The sequence below is a fragment of the Phasianus colchicus genome, chromosome 1 (genome assembly GCF_987193195.1).
Source record: "Phasianus colchicus chromosome 1, bPhaCol1.hap1.1, whole genome shotgun sequence".
Lineage (NCBI taxonomy): Eukaryota > Metazoa > Chordata > Aves > Galliformes > Phasianidae > Phasianus > Phasianus colchicus.
The window spans coordinates 113,982,307-114,001,035 of record NC_143436.1 but is presented as its reverse complement, the minus strand read 5'-3'; the positions used below and the strand labels follow the sequence as shown (position 1 = coordinate 114,001,035).

The following is an 18,729-nucleotide window of genomic DNA, read 5'->3' as shown; positions in this document are numbered from 1 at the left end:
AAACAGCAATATTATGATTTTACAAAAGAAAAGAGAAGGAAAGATGTCATTTCAAATTTCAGAGTAAAGTGGTTCTTTTTTTCCTTTAAATATTGAACATGCATTCAGTGTTGATCAGCACTGGCAGGGTGGCCAAGCAGCAATAGCTGGAAAAGCCTGCATGACAATGAAACTCACACAGCTTCTGTGGAAACATGTTTTCCTAGCTTTTATAAAATAAACAGAAACCCAAATCTGTCTCCTTGACATTTCTTCCTTTTACATGGAGGTCTATCTGTTGAAGAAGTTGTTACCACTGCAATCTGAGAATTTGCATTATTGGACTCTGAGCCCATCAGCAAAGTTTGGGCAATGTGTCTGTAGCGTAGCATCAATATTCACTCAGTGCATCTCTAAATAGCATGACTTTTTTAACCCTCATATTCCGATATGTGTTCTGATTTGCTGTATATGTCATCAGTTGTTACATTTTAGTCCCCTATATTTTCATAGAATCTTAGAATCACTAAGGTTGGAAAAGACCACTAAGATCATCTAGCTCATCTGTTTTTCCACCTTAAAAAATTTCAAAAATGTATCTCAGCCCAGCATAGAAATAGAATAGTTAATCACATCCCATTATGCAACTGATATTAAAAAAGCAAAAACCCATGCTTTTCCAGATGTAAAAATCATGTATGTGTCGGTCTAAGTCTTGTAGTAAAATTCAACTCCACAATCCGTTGAATTCTGTTCATTCATTTTCATTTAAGAGCTGGAGCTCGGGAGCACAGGGCAAAGGAACAATTTTGAGAGAAAAGTATATTTTGTTAGGTTAGTGAAAGTGCTGACTGTAGAGAAACTTTAAATAATTTATTGTTAAGAAATGAGAGTACTCATGTTCCGATATGAAAGAGAAGGTAAAGTATTGATGTTTATATAAGGGAGCAGAGAGGAAAAGTGGTAAACTCAGTGAACTAATAACAATCAGTGCCTTCTATGATTTGTCCTGGAACTGTCTCCTCAAAACATATATACCCACACTTTTAACTATTGAAACTCAATATTGAAATTTTACCAGGGAACAGCAATAGAATGTGAGGGAATGTCCTCAAATTGCACCAGAGGAGGTTCAGGTTGAATATTAGGAAACAAAAGAGCAGTGAGGCAGTGGCACAGGCTGCAGGCAGGTGGTGGAGACACCATCCCTGAAGATGTTCCAGGATCTTGTGAATGTGGCACTGAGGGACATGGGCAGTGGGCATGGTGTGATGGGCTGCTGGTTGGACTGGGTGGTCTTAGAGGTAATTTCCAATCTTAATGATTCTGTGATTCTGTGATTCTATTACTGAAAAGAACTATAGAAGGTGGACTGGAAGGTGGACTTTTCCGCCACTGTGCTGGCGGAAAAGCTGAGGATACTAGATAAATGAAGAAGGTACCACCAGACTCCCAACAGGGTGGTGGATAGTGCATCCCAGTGATTGGAGAAAATTTTGGACTACAGAATAGTATTGAATTTCTGATTTTCACAGAGTTCACCAAGCTTGCTTTTTGTGAACACACTGAAAAACGTGGTAACAGGGACATGGTGCTGCATGTTTTGTAACAGCAATAATCTTTTAATTTGGGAGATCACTGCCTAATATCAAAGTTGTATCTGAGACAAATTCTGCTAAGATATTAGTCCAATATTCCTTCTGTGAGAATCCAGCTTCCTCCCTGTTTATGTAAGTCCTTGGCTTCACTCTCCTCCTTTCCCAACTGCCTCTTCTGCTATAGGTTGTAGGAGTATCAGAGAATTCATAGGTGGCTCCTGAAACCTTCAAGAGGTTTAGGTGCATTAGGTTCGCAGAGATAGAAGCCTGGACCATGATGCAATTCATAATGTGTGGCTGTCCTCCAAAGAAGAGCATTTCCTGAGGCCTGGTGACCTTGCAGACCTCCACAGAAGTGGCACAAAGCATTGGACAGAGAGCACTTTGTCATAGGATCTATCTGAAATCTAGGCTTGGAATTTCCCAGAAAAGTAGAAAGCCTTGCTGTTCTCCTAGATCAACCTCCAAATTGAAAAAAAAATAATGTAATATTTGATCTGTGGGTGCTCAGACAGACAATCAATTGGTCTGGAGAGAAAAACATTGGGCAGCTGTTCCCAGTATGTTGGGAACAAAATGTCCAAATCCTTGTTGAAAGCATGTAGATCTGGTGTCTGCTTTGCACTCTTACTTAGCAGGTATCTGCATCACTCAGCCTTTACCCCAGAATGGATCTTTGGAGGTTGATCAGAACACATCTGTGAACAATTTTTCTGGCACTCATCTGTGCATAACTAGCCTCCTCTGAACTTTCTGATGTACATTCAGATGAAGCTAGTCTGCCTCTGGTCTGGAATTGAGTCAGCTCCATCTGCTTTGTTCCTTTGAAGCATGCTACCAGTCAGTTCAGGGATAATGGAGTGCCTGGAGACAGCACACCTATGTGCATTATGGTTGGTCCTGGGTTCAGAGGTGGCTGGTTGCTGAACACATTTTCTTGCCTAGCAGTCCCAACCAACAGTAGAGCAGGACTTGCAGGGGATTGGAAGACTTACTGACTCGAACTTCAAAGAGCCAAGCAACAGTGCAAGTGCTATGGTTAGCTCCATTCCTGCTACAAGGATCATAGTGGGCCTGAGGCTATCCCTGCCTTCTTCATAGGAGGCCAGCTGCAGCTTCCCACCAAAGGGAATCTGTGGGATTCCCTTCTGGCTTTACAGCCTGTTAGTCAATGGGACAATAGGGTCTGCTGATGACATGGGAATTCTGGAGGTCCTGTTGTGTGCTACAGAGCTCTTGGAAGGTGTACAGCAGGTTGGGGAAAGAGACTGTGAGCCAAATGGCAGCTCAGGTTGGGCTTGTAGGTTCTCTATTTGGAGGTCAGGAATATCCTACCAGACCTAGGTAGACCAGACATTTTGACCATGTGTTTATTCAGACTGAAGTGCTGCTTTCCTCTTTAGCCTGTTCACACACTGGTATTCTCATTTAATCAAAACCAAAAGGTTTTGAGCTCTTCCATAGTAACATTACAGAATTTCATGTCATGATAAGTTATATACAGAAACTGAACATACCAAAATTAGTATATGCATGCATAAGGTTTTGAACTCAGTACACACAGGCAGAAGGAACTGCATTTTACAGTGGAGCTCAGGGTGTGTTATGTCCATCAGCTGCAATGTACAACTCAAAATTGTGATGAATAAATGACAGGTGAAAAGCCAACATGTAAAGTTTTCCCCAATGAAGATGGATCATGTCTTTTCTTCTGCCTATATATTATCCACTCTACAAACAACTCAGAGCCTTGATCACACCTATTCAGATCATTTCCTTGCTTGCAGCAAAGACACTTGGGCAGAGTGGCATATCACTCCTCATCTTCTCTTTGACTTGTCTCACAAGAGTTTTCTGGTAATGCCCTCATACTTCCACACCTGTCCAACAAAAAAGCAGACAGATGGTGTAAGGGGGATCTTGCTCAACAACCCCTGCCTAGAACATAACACTCAGTTGCTGGCTAAGTGACTTCCTACTAGTTAACGTGAAGAACTGTCCATGTTCTAAAACCCACTCAGGCGGAGGCATAAAACAACCTGCTAATGGGCTGCAGGGGACAGAAAACTGAAGTGAAAAGACCTTGGAGTGAGCAGGTGAGTCATTTTGTCTGTATCCTGCCAGCCTCTGACATCGCTTTGCTGACGAGGAATCCTTTTTCAGTACATTTGATCAATGTTAAGAGGGAGAAGTAAAGATTTCTGGATGCAAATACAGCAGATTTTCATAATAAAAGCACATTTATTACCTTCCATTCTTGTCTTAAATACCTAGAGCAGATGCGGAATATTGTTGATTCATGCTAACCACTTAGGCAATAACAGTTGAGTCACAGGGCATTTCCTAGGGATTAATGAGTAGCTGGGAGAGTTGATGGCCCAAAGCAAAGCAGAGGGCCATTAACCCCAGCCAGCCATTAATTCCCTGGGAAATGCCCTGTGCCTCAACTTATGTGTCACTGTGACCTCCATCCACTTCTTTACATTGTTACACAGAGGGAAAAAATGTTGAGGAGGCATAATATTCCTGCTGGAGATGGCTCTCAGCCTTATGAGTTCCTATCCAGACACAGGTTGTGCTCAGCTGCAGACTGAGAAACATTTCTAGAGATCTTTGCTGAAGAAGTGCATGTCTATTCAAAGTGCTTGGATAGCAATGGAGTAAATTATTCTGTTTTGAAAAATTAGCTTATGAGTCACAAGAAATGCATTGGGCAGTGTTCTAAGAGATGGGCAAGGACCACAGAGCCTGCCACATAAGAGTTTATAAACAAACGAACCATCCTCCATTTTCCAACTTATATATATGACAAAGTTAAGATTCCGCTAATGTGATTCTTAATTTATCAACATAATAAATATACACAGATAAGCACCTTTGTTTAACAAGTGGTAGATCTCGCAGAGTACTGTCTCTTGTTATAAATAGATGTGTTTTTATGGTTAGCAAACCATGAAAGCTAATTTTTCATTAAAAATATAGCTAGCATAACTTGCAACTGCAAAAAAGATGAAATCAATTATTTGAACCAAGATTTTCTGCTTGCTGGCTTAAATCTTGATTTGAATCAGCTCACTGTAGGTGTTGGAGTCGGCTTACAGCCTTCAAATAATTGTAGGCAAAAAAGGAAACTCTTCTTAGACATAAGCTATAAATGTATTTGCTGGTAGTTGAGACTGCAGTGACCTCCTTACATTCAGAACCTCTGGACTGTAGGTACTGGAAGACCAAGTAATGTCTCTGAATTGCACCTAAGTGACTGAGGCTAAGTAAAACCACAGCAACTGGTATTTGAACATTGTAATAGTGCCCTAAAATGGTGTGTATGATTCCTGAACACTGGACAAGTGTTCTGTTGGCCAGGTACTTGCCAAATTCATCTTTCAGCACAGGACAGATCCTGTGATCCCTAGTTTTCACAGGCAACAGATGCAACTTCCAAACCATGCGACTGGGACACATGAGAACACTGTGGGGCAGTCAGGAGAAATGAAGAGAAGCAGAACCATAACACCATAAAAGAAAAAATACGGCTACAGGAACAGATAGCAAGGGAAATCTTCAAAATGACACTTCATAGAGCATATACAGATAGACTGAACATGCAGACACTGAAAACTGGCACCAGTAAAGAAAGGGGATGTAATGCGTGCCTTCCCTTTTCTTCATCTCCTAGTGAGCTGGCTCCACAGCCCGTTATTTTCTCCTCTGCTGGTTATGTCAGCAGTCTCCAAATTCACGCAGACAGCAGCACGCCTACAGCTGGTGCATGTGCTCAAAAATAGCTGCTCAATTCATCCAGCTGCTCAAGTGCTCAGCCTGAATGCTTGGGACGGTTGGTGCTACATTTGCATTTGCCTGCTTTTTAAAGGCATCATGTCTGATTGTGGCTCACAAATGAATCTTGATCAGTGGTCTAAAAGAACCAAAAATCACCTTTTCTAGCCAGTACAGGTACTTCCTAATCCAGTTCATGAATGGCTGGTATCCATTTAATTTAAGTCAGCAATTGCTTAAACATTTATTGGTATGAAACATTTAAAAACCATTTAAAGGTTAATCTATGATAATTACAAGTAGTATAAAACCAGCTGAGATTTACAGCTTGAGTTTTAAAGAGATACAGTGTCAGTGGTGTAACTCCTAATGTCAGTTCTGTGATGGCAAAGAGCTGCACCAATGCATGATGCTTCCTTTTGCTTCCAACCTTCCTATGTTCATGCGAGAGACTTGAAAAGCAGTAAGTTTCACTTGCTGGAGAATTGTGTTGCAATTCGGATGTGGTTTGTTCTGATATAGATGTTCCCTTAGGAGACATGGAACAGTGATGCCACATTCAGATACAATTACACCTACAACCATATTTTTACAGATAGAATGACAGTGGTGAATCTCACAACTGGCATAGTTACTTGTGGAACTTTTCAGTGCTAATGAGGTCAAAGAATGACTACATCTACTCTAATACTAATTTAATTCAAAAAGTTAGATCAGTAATTTCAGAGGGAGTGGAGAGAAAGTGGGCACTTTTGGACAAAGATCTTACCACGAGGCAACCCTTGCCTCCTCCCATATTCTCCTTATCACCTATGAACAAACTATCACAAAAGAGAAACTTAGCCTTCCCTTGTAATAAAGCTCTGACAACTGTAGTACAGAATTGATAGCTTTTTTGGATTAAAAAAAATGTGAACATGCAGCTTAATCAGGAAAAGTACAAGCTTTCTTTTTAAAGATTCTGCAATGCTTGTGGATATTTTATCATCCTCACCAAACCACTCTCTAGCTTAATGGTTGGACTAGATGACCTTACTGGTCTTTTCCAACCTTATGATTCTATGATGAATATGATTGGTTTTACAAACCCACTCTCTGATGTAGCTAAATATTGTCTGTTTCACAAATAAGCATTTCGTGATAGAGGAAGACACTCAATCACACCATTAGTGGTGCTAGATGCCCTATAAAACACTTCACTTTTGACACACACGTATTACAACCTTTAGACCAGGCTACCATCTCAGGAATGCAGAGATAGATCTGCAAAAGGTTTTGAGAGTACAGCACTAACTTGGCATCACAGCTGAAGTCAGTGGGATTTCTTTAAGGCCAATAAACCCCAAAGCATCTCACAGGCTGCAGCCCGCATTCATGCTCTAGAGCTCCTCAGAAAGGCAGATGGGCTGCGCATGGGAAATGAATCTTCTCGGCTTTCAGGTTTCCAGCAGGACACAGTGGAAGAGCCAAACTCGTTGCTGTTTGATAGGTTCCATCTGGCTGGAAAAGGCTTGTTTTTCCCAAAGGCTTCCCTTTACAGCAATCTGCCCAAGCTGTGGCGGTCAGGAGGAGGCTCCCTATGGAGCCTATCTGTGCTGCTCTTTGGCTGTGGCAGGGTGGTGGGTTGGGCTTTCTGAGCCTTTGAGGAACATGCTGGACCAAGTCCTTTACCACCCCATGAAATCTTGAAACCAGCACTCAGAACCCAGATGACAACACTAACCCCCTGGGCCAGTTCTGCAGCTTATCTGATATTAAATTTCAATCCTTTGTTGCCTGTGATAAAATAGAAGCCAGAGGGTGGATACACATGAGCATTTCCAAGAGCCCTGCTTGTGTGATAGTTTACTCTGTAGTGGCTTAAATACAGACTAGAATGAATGCTTAAATCAAAGCACAAACATCTTTGGCCTCAGGATAAGAAAAGCATTTTAAACATCATTGGCCTCAAGATACAAAAACAAATATTTGCTAAACTTCCAAACTTCAGAGAGTTTGCTTTCTAAGGCAGTTCCTTACTGTTGCTTCTCTGGGAGGCTTTTCCCTTTCTCTGCTTCCTGTCCTTCAGGAAGAACATGGGCCCAGATGAGGAGCACAGCCTGCATCTCCAATTCCCTCTGCTTCTGTGGAACACCCATCTAAGCTCCACAACTGCCAAGTGACAGAGGCTGTGGAGTCTCCTTCTCTGGAGATATTCAAGACCCGCCTGGACGCCTACCTGTGCGACCTGGTGTAGGGAACCTGCTTTGGCAGGGGGGTTGGACTCGATGATCTCTGGAGGTCCCTTCCAACCCCTACAATTCTGTGATTCTGTGATCCTGTGAAGCAGAAGGAAAGCAAGATGAGAGAAACATGTCCCTCTGGCAATGCTGATGGCACAGAACTGGCTTACATTGTGACCATTTCCTTTAGACTCAGTCTGCACACACAGCTGAGAGCACAGCATGGAACAAAAACTCTGCACGTCTGATACCTGATCTGCATGTCCCATGGGGAACCACAACTTGATGGGCAGAGTGATATCAATGTCACAGTGATACAGGTGTCATTGGGTCCTTTTCCTTCACCAAGTGCAAACCAGGCCACTCAGACCCACAACTCCAAATCTCCAAAAACACATTTTGAAATTGAACAATTCAATTTGAAATATTTTCATAGAAGCACAGAATGATTTGGGATGGAGGGGACCCCAAAGCCCACCCACTCCAACTCCTGCCATGGCTGCTCAGGGCCCCATCCAACCTGGCCTTGAGCGCCTCCAGGGATGGGGCACCACAGCTTCTCTGGGCAGCCTGGTCCAGTCCTAAAACTAAGAAACTAATTTTAGTTCAGCTTTCCTCCTGAGTCTAAATGGAAACAGATTTTAAACACGTGAATAAAGTTGAGCAAAAAAATTTACAGTGAAGTCAGGATTATATTTAATACCAAGTATAAATGACAACAGGGAGAAGCAGGGTTTGCACAATATGTGATACACAAAGAGGATGAAAATCCAAGGATAAAATAGGTATTATCATCTCTACACAAATCTTGTGTAAATGTAGTAAAATGACATAGCAATATATATATAACAACTGCTATACAATATATTGTTATCATATTGTCATACAATATTGTCATACAATGTACACGCAATAATTCTAAAATTTAATAGCTGCATACCTGATATTCACTACTTGCTCCTCCAATATGTCAGTATAATTCTAGTATTAGTTTTATCATAAGCACTCTGAAGTAGCTCTAGGGGAACACTCCCGAATATCAGAAATGTTGAAGCAATACCTTCTTTTCAGGAAAAGTATATGAAAAGAGACTAGATCTGTTAGAGGAAGGTAAAAAAGGGGGTTGTTCTATTCTTTATTTTAAGAGACAAGTAGATTATAATTTCATTGCCAGTGATTGAAAGTCTCAAATATATTTTTGAGAAAAAAAAAAAATCACACAGAAATCTTCACCGAAAGAAAGTCTTTCTTCTTTCTATAACATATCTTGTCATTGTCTTGTTCACAGACAGATGTTTTGATAGGAAGTACTTGTGCTATACAAGAAATTCATGCTATGCAAGAAAAGAGCAGTGAGGCAGTGGCTCAGGCTGCCCAGGGAGGTGGTGGAATCACATCCCTGGAGGTGTTGAACAACCATTTGGATGTGGCACTGAGGGACGTGGCAGTGGGCATGGTGTGATGGGCTGCTGGTTGGTGATCTTAGAGATTTCTTCCAGCCTTTGTGATTCTATGTTTCTATGACTTCTAATAGTAAATCCATGTGACAACATAGATACAGTCGCTGTGCCACAAACACTGAATGCTTAACAAGGTGTTGGAGAAAAGCCAGCACAAAAGGAAGTTACTGCAGCTGAGAAAAGTCTAAGAAGAATTTCTTGATGAATTACGCATTTATAGAAAATGGGATAAGGAGAAAACCACAAGTGACCTGTACTTAGACCAGAAGGCAAAATTACAGTCAGTAATATCTGACATGTTTGCTTATTCCCTCTTGAAGACTTAGCTCCCTAACCAAGCTACAACAATACTTGGTATTCTTACCTCTTACCGTGAATCTGGGAGGAAACCCTAGCTACTACAGTTACATACTGACTTTCTCAAATTTGATTTGCTGAATGAGCCTTTCCTTTTAGTCTTGTAACAGACTTCCCACTCTCTTCAATAAGGCTGAAAAGTAGAAAATCATCATGGAGAGGAAAAAGTTTAAACAGGACAGGGCTCTGGGGCTATTTTTCTGAAATAAAATGGCCTTTACAGAAAAACACTACGAGTTACTGAAGGAATAAGTGGGGAATGTAGTGAAGAATAAGAAAGAAATAAGATTAAAAAATTCATAAATCATAACTTAAAAATTAATTGCGTTAGGGCAGGTGAAGCAGGCACTTCCTGAAAAAGAACAGACACACAATAGCACACTGAAGCTTTGCTGGAAGTAAACTGTCATTACTAACATTAATTTGGTATGCCCAGAATAAGAAGTGCTCAGATACATGCATAGCATCCGCTTCCCCCCATTGTGCTCCAGTGCAGAGTGAGGATAAACATTAACCAAGCTCAACACAAGTGAGAAGCAGATATTTACCTTAAAAAACCTCTGTGCTTGGGCCTGGGCTTGGAAATCTCTGCCAATGCTGTGGGAATGAATCATTTTTGTGTTGACTACCCAGTGACGTTCACCACACAGTTTCTTATCTATAACTCGGGTGTCCATACAAATGCTTCTTCATAAAAAACTGCTTCAGAGGAATCTGTGATAAAGTAAATAGTACACAATCCTGGTAAAAAATGCTTGCTTACAAAGAAGATGCCACCCATCTTATCTCTCAAGCTCTCTGAGTTATGAATCTCTTGGTATCACTCAGGGAACTCCTGGAAACCCATCCTTACACAGGAGGATGATGGACGGAGCCCACACTCTCTGTTTTCTGCACCGAGAGGATCATTGCTCCGAATTCTGAAGCCCAAGTGCCTCAGTGCCTACAAACAACAGCTTATCACTGCAGACCTTTTTGTGATCTGCTCTGGGAAAGCAATGGTTCCCGCAGTACAGTCCTCCAGTGGTGCCACATTCACCAGTACAGGACCATGGAGTCAAATGTAGAGATGAACCTTTCCCAGGGCTTCGGAGTGGTGTTCTGAGTTGTCCACTCTTCACAGCAGCATGTAATTCTCACAGGAGCTATATAAACTGAATTTGAATAAAATACACCTCCACATTTGCCCAAACTTCTTCCTCCTCCTCTCTGCTGGTGTCACGAAAGACTTAAAATAGCTTGTGATATGTTGTGTATATATCCATGGCATATATTTGCAAGGGACAGAGGGAAGAAGGTTAAGATGTGAAGCGCTGTTTATAAGCTTGTGGAAACCACCAGCACCATGCTTACTTACTGCAGGACCAGCCTTTTCCTGAATCCAGAGGTCAGAGTTTTAATTCCACAGTGCCTTCCGATTTTGCTATTCCATAAATACACACTGTGTTGAGAAATTAGGATGCTGTATCTCCTTGTCTCAAGAGAACCAGCTTTGTTCACTGCTCTAGCAATCTCTAACTGTGTCCTTTGAAGAAAAACCCTCTTGTACCTGCCACTATTTTTAGCATGTGTTTTTGAAGGAAGAGCTCTGACTACAATCTTTTATCTAAATGATCCTGAAAGACAGTCTCCAGAGCAGACACGTACTGACATATGAAAATGAACATCGTGCTCTGCACATTGCTTCACAGGCCTATTCTGCCGTTTGAGATTCAAGAAAGCAGACCTCGTCCTTTAACACACTGCTCTAATTCCTTCTTTCCCGTGTCAAGCTACTGAAAGGCTAGAGCATTAGAGCTGTGATATTGTTCATTTGCTGATGCAAAAGTCTCCTCATATGAATAGAAGCAGCTTTTCCTACACTGCCCTGCAGCAGGAAGCAGCCTTTGCACAGCAAGGTGATATGAGAACCGTGTAATCCCCGAAACTCCTTCGTGAGACTGAAATAAATTCTGATTCACTTATAACTGTTTTTGCTATTTTTGTTAAACTGCCCCCTCTCAGCTCCTATCCCGAGCAGAAAGCTTGTCAAGAAGGATTATTTTTTGGCCAATTCTCCTTCAAAGAGTCACAATCAATAATCTCTCTTATGGAAGGCAACCTTCAGGAGCACAGTAAAGGATGTTAATAGCAGTTCCTATGGACATCTCCCTTCCTTTAAAGGCAACAAATGAAATACTAAAATACAAGGTAGCATTTAAACGAGTCACTCACCATGAAGCCTGTCTCAAAACACAGGGAGTAATCAAAACTGGAGCAACACAAGGGACCCTGGCTTTATAAAAATAATCTTTCCTCTATACCATCAATTTCATAAAAGGCCTTCAAAATCCACAAGAGTAAAACTGTTTCTCACTTAGAGAGAGAAAAACAAGGAGGCTGACGTCTGTGAGCATTTCAGGCTTTCTAAAGGAAGTAATGTGGCAAATTGTAGCCTTGTGTAATTCCATTTAAGTAAGTCAAGTTAAATACGTATGTCCTACAGGGTTGTGGGGTGGGAATTCAGTAGGCTCTAGAAATTCAGAAACATCATCATCTCTTTAGTATCACCTGTAAGTGGGATATCACTCCACATTTTTTCAGCACTAAGTGGCTTATCAATACAGGGTCTCAAAGAATAGCTTCATATTTTGTGGCATACCCTGAAAAAACTTTCCTTTGAAACAGTACTTACTGTTCATTAGTCTAAGCACCACATATATGTACGTACATATGTCTTTGTAAACAAAGTATAAACAGAAACATCTTAATATCTTTATAGGCAGATATCCATCAGTATCAATAACCTTGTGAAGACTTGGGTAGGTCTGTGGCCTCTTAGGTATTTGAAGTAATACTTGGGGTCATTTGCCTCTGCAGCTGGAAATAGCTAAAAAAGGAGGGTCTGACAAAGCTGGTTCTCAATAGTTTCAATAGAAACACTTTCTGTATTTGTCTTGAACAGAAGCAGACCTCATTCTTTCTGTTGAACTAATATGTATCAATATATATCAAATATACATCAATTGTGCCAAGAACGTGTGTGCAAAATTACAATGATTATTTTTTAAATGGACACATCACTAGTAAACATGTGGAAACAACACATCCTAGCATCACAAACATCAAAAGAAATGCAAAATTAATATGTGGCAAGTATTGCAGTATAGCTGCCAGGCTTGGTTTGAATGAGCTTGGAGATGATACCAATAGTCTGCATCACCAAGTGTTTGTTCATGTATTCAAACAGTGAAGTCAGAACACAGTCTGATTACACATTCTTTGCTGATACTACATAAACTGATCAATCACGGCGAAAACTCATTCATAATGAGACATTTAAATTGGTTTCAAGTCACTGCATGCCGCAGAAATGGGCATGGCTCTAAAGAACATTGACCTTACTGCATACCAAACATTATGCACATCCTTAACTTTAAGCATGGCAATAATTCCTCTAATACAAAGCATTTCTGTGACTATTTCCCAGGCTGGATCCTAACTCTGAGCTGGTTTTCACAAAGACACTTGGGAAAATTAATCCAAATTAACTGAAGACTTAATTTAAAGCAGATTAGTTAAAGTGCATTTAACCCTGTAAAGACTTTTTAAAATTGAAGTAGTCTTAATTCCACTTTGTATAAAGCTTAATCCATTTTCAATTCATACTTTAAGTTAATTTGGATTAATTAAGTTGAATGTTCTATGTAAATCAGCCCAAGGCCCTGAATCAGAAATGTGTCCAAGCACAGATAGAAATCCACCCCTATTTGGAACCACACTTCCTTGAAGTCAGCTGTTTTCAAGGAGAGGTACACAGGTACTTAAGTATTTTTCAGAATCAGACTCTTAACTATTTTATATTCTACAATCATTTGAGAATTTGAGTTTGTTGGTAAGAAGAAATCATAGCCTAAAGAGCTGAAAAACAGATCAGTGGATCTCATGTTCCATCCTCCAAATGATAACCAATTTCTCCAGTGTGTGCACAAGAAATCTTCAGTCATTGTTTTCTGTAGAAAATCTCTGTCTGGCACAGAATTAAAAACAGGTTCTTCAGCCTGGAATTATTTTTCCTTAGAAGCGTTAAAAGAAGATTAGCCATTCATTTTCTGGAAAGGTTTCATAATGGGGTGATGTTCCCTCAACACAAACTCTACCCATTCCTAAAAGAATGGGTAGATAATGGGTAGGAATGGGTAAATCACTCTACCCATTCCTAAAAGAAAAAAATAATTTCAGCAATTGTAGTTTTCTAGGATTTTACATCCCGTATTTTGCATCTCTTCTTTCAAAACTCCCTTTCATGCATGCCTACTCAAACTATTTGAATCTGGATTGTTATCTCACTGGGCATGCAGCAAGTGAGAAAAAACAAATTTTATAGCAAGGTCTCAATCAGCACTGTACTTCATATGTAAGTTTAAATATTTGATATAGTGACACGTGCATTTAACTACCTCATTGACAAGAGGCAAATCTGCTATTATAGAATAATACAGTAGTACTATCACTAACAGCGTAACGTGAAAAGCATATTAAATGGCTACTAAAAGTGAGCTCAGAAAAAAATGATACTTCCAGAACAAAATTTGCCACCTAACATAGGCACAGGGCCAGAAAGGCTATTTAGAGAGTCACAAAGCCCACGCAGAAGACCCATGCCTGCTTACTCAGAGTTGTTTGGAAAAATCAGCTCACACATGATGTAGCTTAGCTCCTGATCCTCCAACCGACTGTCCAAGTACAAATTCCTTCAGCTCCCCCTGGTACTTGAATAGTTGTTTTCATGTGGCACAACGGAGCAGAGCACAGCAATCTCCAGGATGCCAGACCTGACATGCCTATATGATGTGTTGTATGCTAACACAGAGAACCAGTACAGCTGTATATTCATGGCACTGAGCCCAAGAAAATACTCACCTTTCAGCAAGCCAGTGAGGCTTCGGGACACAAGCTGACACGGGTACAGCTGGCTCATGCATTTTTACCTGATATTCCTCTGCTATAAAGGATATGAGTGGAAGTAGATTAAAAATGTCTGCACTGCCACATAACCACAGCTTACCTCTTCCTTGCCAGAAAGAGCAACTGCTTTGTCCCTCTTTTCTTTTACTGCCTTTCCTTACATTATTTTTACAGTCTCCTGAAGTTATTTCTGCCACCTCTTCCACTTTGGTAGAAAAGGCAAAGAGAATAGGGGTTTTCAAGAAGCAAGGCATGACTACCCTCAACAGTACTTTTCAGGATGGCTGTATTGTGAACACAGCAGCCAGTGGCATAATGTGGAAAGAGCTTCGGTTGTAAATCGGTCTTCTTTTTAATGTCACTGCCACAGTTTCCAGAATTTCCATAGCACATTTCTAGCTGAAGAAGTGAAGTTCCTGCTACTGGGGGCTAACAGAGCTTTTCAGATAGGTCTGAAGGCTATTAGCCACCGTCACATCCTTCTGGAACAAAGGGCCTTCGCTATTCTTCAGTTAGCAGATGTGGTCAGGATGAAGGCCAGTGCCCAGCTGAGGTGTGAGCAGTAAAATAAGCACCCCAGTCACAGAAAAGCAGTTCTCCCATGCGCACACACGTTAGGCTGGCAGTGTTTAACTGGCACGTAGATAATAAGGACGTCTATTTCACTGCACAACAGTTGAGACTCACAGCCACAAAATGGACTTGATAGCCTTTAAATGCTGTTTTATGGGTCTGGCTTACAGAGATGGCTTGGAGCCGATGTGGCAGCTCATTAACACTCAGTTAACACTTCTCTATATAGCACAGCATTGACTTTAACATTTTCTTATTTTCAAGGGAGAAATGTATGTGGAACTAAAGGGAAGCATAATATTTAAGGTGCATACAATATTATGAAAAAAAAAATCAGTTCTAAAAATATTGAAATGAAAAAGATACAATGTCCTGAAACTACTATTCGAGAGTGTAGAGTCCATGAGAAGCATTACTTTTACCTTGCCAAGTTCCCCAATGCGAATAAAGCAGTAAAAGAGGAAATGAAAATGTCAAACTGCATCCAATTGCCAGAAAATTGAATGTTTCCCATAGTAAAGAGAGCAATCCCCAGGTGGAATGGGGATCTTTCCATTTTCTGGTCATCTCAGAACTGAGATATCATGTGAGAGCATGCAGCAGGTGAAGTCCACCAAGAGCACAACAAACAATCAGTAAGCAACGGAGTGCAAAGCCAAGGAGGAAGAGGCCATGTTGAAGGTAGCCTTGCCCTGCTGAACCCATGCTGGGGGCCTCAGCAGGGTATTGCGTTGTGCTGAGTAAACAAACACACCAGTACATCTGCAAAGGCACCCTATATGCCAGGAGCGCTGCATGCATAGATTGAGTCACTAAACAGATTACAGCTGGATGTCCATGGCTGATTTCTGGCTTCCAGCATACAAAAGAAGGGCAGGCAGTAAGCAAAGAAGTGGCTTCTGGCCTTCTTCTCCTGAAGAAGATTCAGCCCTAGAAGTGGAACTACAAGGCATGGAGCTTTCTGTTAGAAATGGGATTGCCTCTGGAGATAGAAAGGCAGCAGCAGAAGCAGCAGGAGATAATGTATTCAGGCAGAATCCTTTTTTGGCTAAAATGCCCAGGAGGATTGTCTCCATGCAGTGCACCAAATTCTCTGGTGAGTGGACAGATGGGATAAAGGGAAGCCTGATACAATCTAGGTTTTTGCTCATATTTGCAAATGAGGCAATTACTGAGTAAGAAGACTTGTAAGGACCTCTGCTTTTCCTTTTCCCTTTCTCCCCAAACAGCCCTAAACACACTCAGCTACAGTCATCTTTCTTTATCCATCAGTCAATGCTGGGTACCTGTACAACATCTTTCTTAGTATTAGCTAAACTCTAATTCACCACAATACTGTTGCTGGTTTTACTTTTTCAGATGAGCTACTAATCCACTATGGTGCATTCCATCCTTGGAAAACAGTAAAATCCTTCTTTTTTAAATCAATAAACATCCAATATCAACCTATTTTCAAGTATTAAATTACCTACATATTAGAACATTGATATCAAGTACTGGTCTTGTTGTAAGTCAAAAATTTCACAACTCTATATCCTACATTCTCCTCTAATTCTAATCAAGCTTATCTTCTGGGCACCAGAGACCCATTGTTTCCATCAAGAAAGAGAAAGTATTTGACTTCTCCCATAGAAAAAGCAAAGTAATTTCACAGAATGTTTTCTAAGAAAAATCAGCTTTACAGCTCCAAAACATCCTGGATCAGAAATATCCCAGGGAGGAGGTGGATTCCTCATCCTTGGAGACACTCAAGGTTAGGCTGGAGGGGCTTTGAACAACCTGACCTAGATGTAGGTCTCCCTGTTCATTGCAGGGGAGTTGGACAAGATGGCTCTTCCAATTCAAATGATTCTATGATTCTATGAATATATTTAGGGGCTCAGAATCTGGCTAAATATTGTTACAGCAAAACCAAAAAGTGTATCCTTGCCATAGGAACCGTCTTCCCATTAAATACTACGTCTCTGCTATGGATGCACAGATGCACTGGATTTACTATGTAAACTGAATGTGAGCTGTATTACATGGAAAAAAAAAGAAGTGTTTTATAAACCAACCTTATTTTGAAAAATGGATAAACCATTCCATGGAGGCTTCATCATCTTCATCTACCTCCATCCAGGTAGACACACAAAAGAATTAGAATCAACATAGGGTACACAGACTGCAAAACTGTGACTCTAACAGTTATAGTTTAGCAAAGGGACTGAAAAAAACATAATAGAGTGAAGTGTCAGGTGAATTCAAGTGAAAGTTACTACCTGCTTCACCCATAATGTCTTTGTTATTGGTGCCATGGATGTTGTCGTGATGGCTGCTACTAAACACTTCAAACTAATATCCTTATATTAATCTCTTTTGGTGATACTAGGAAAATGCCTGCAAGCAATTAAGTGCTCAGTTCATGGGAGGATCAGATTTTATATAAGTGAACTAATTTTTCTGGCACTTAGCTATAAACATCAGCAGTAGAAAATAGGACAAAACCAGCAAAGTAATATGAAAACATGTGATGGTGGTTTATTAAAAGACTTACAGATGAAAAATATGAATGCCACCTTTTTGTCCCTACACGTGATGCAGCAGCCTCTCCTAAAGCTCTTTGAAGGCAGAGAATCCAGAAGTAACAGCTGAATTCTCAAATCAAAAAGCCAATGAACTGGATTATTCCCCTCAAAAGAGATGACGGTGGCTTTATTGAAATGGCTCTCCAAGACATGGCTGGCTCCCAGACTGTGGTAGGGGAGCCAGCCATCTCTTGGAACAGAGTTGGCATAAATGAGTAGCAGTGTCTATGCCAGGCCTCTTGTCATCGGCCGACCGCGTTGCTGGGATGCTCAATCTCAGGACCCTTGAATTGAGGAACCCAGTTGTCCCTGAGCCAGTGGCTTCATTCTGTCTCGTTCAGAACAAGGAATCAGCAGGAGCATAACCAGGATTTTCAAAGACGTACTTGGTGGGGCACAATGAAAGGGAGGCAGCACTGCCAACCACTGTTGCTTGAAACAAAGCTCTTGTGATAGCATCTCCTCTGCTGGGAATGAGCATGAGCACCAGCCAAGCTTGCATTCCAATAGACTGTAAGGGTATTAAAGCAAAAAAGACATCAGACATGCTGAACGGGAGATCATTGTGCTCTTGCCAGTCTGCCTGATGTAGGTGAGCTGCTGTATTTACAGATTCCTTGGTTTATGGAAAAATGAAATAACTGAGTAACTGCGAAGGCACCACCACACTTGTCTAGTAAAATAAACTTCTAACTAGCACACTGTGTACACAGACTGTTGGGTTTCTCTAGTAAGTAGTCCTGTGATCATAAACCTTGCAGAACAAAACGAAACAGAGCACTAGAAGAAACCTATGCTTGTTTCACTACACAAACTTTGCATCCAAATCTAGCAATAAATCTTTATTGCAAATTATCAAGTTGCACATCAACAATAGCTGTAGTTTTGGAGAAAATTGCAAATGAGAGATGGAATTAGTTGCAAAGTCAGATGAAGTGTCAATGACCATTTCCTCACCATATGATAAAAGGGTATTTCACTGAGCCTTGGGACACAGAGAAGCAGCATGGTCCCTCCTGGACTCTCACACAGGGAAGTGTCAGCTAGCTAGAGACATATTTACTTTTGGAGCAATCAACTACATAATATGCCAGCTGGGAAAAAAACATTGAGTGACTCAGAGGGAACAGCATTTACAGCCCCAGTACGAACTGAAGGGTCAATAATGAGAAATGGTGAAAGATAGTTCAACCAGATGATCTGTGCCATGGAAAGCTTCAAAGTAACAGAATTTGTATGAAGAGAGACA

General features: G+C 40.9%; 1 long non-coding RNA gene across 2 annotated transcripts in view; it reads right to left on the bottom strand.

Annotated features, from left to right (window-relative positions):
• LOC149919965 (uncharacterized) overlaps positions 1–18,729 on the bottom strand; it is a 38,485-nt gene that overhangs the window by 4,567 nt on the left and 15,189 nt on the right. For both annotated transcript variants that reach the window (XR_016459650.1, XR_016459649.1), the window contains exons 2-3: positions 9,942–10,107; positions 7,573–7,672 (exon numbers count right to left, since the gene is read on the bottom strand). This is a non-coding gene — a long non-coding RNA (uncharacterized LOC149919965). The remainder of the gene's footprint in view (positions 1–7,572; positions 7,673–9,941; positions 10,108–18,729) is intronic.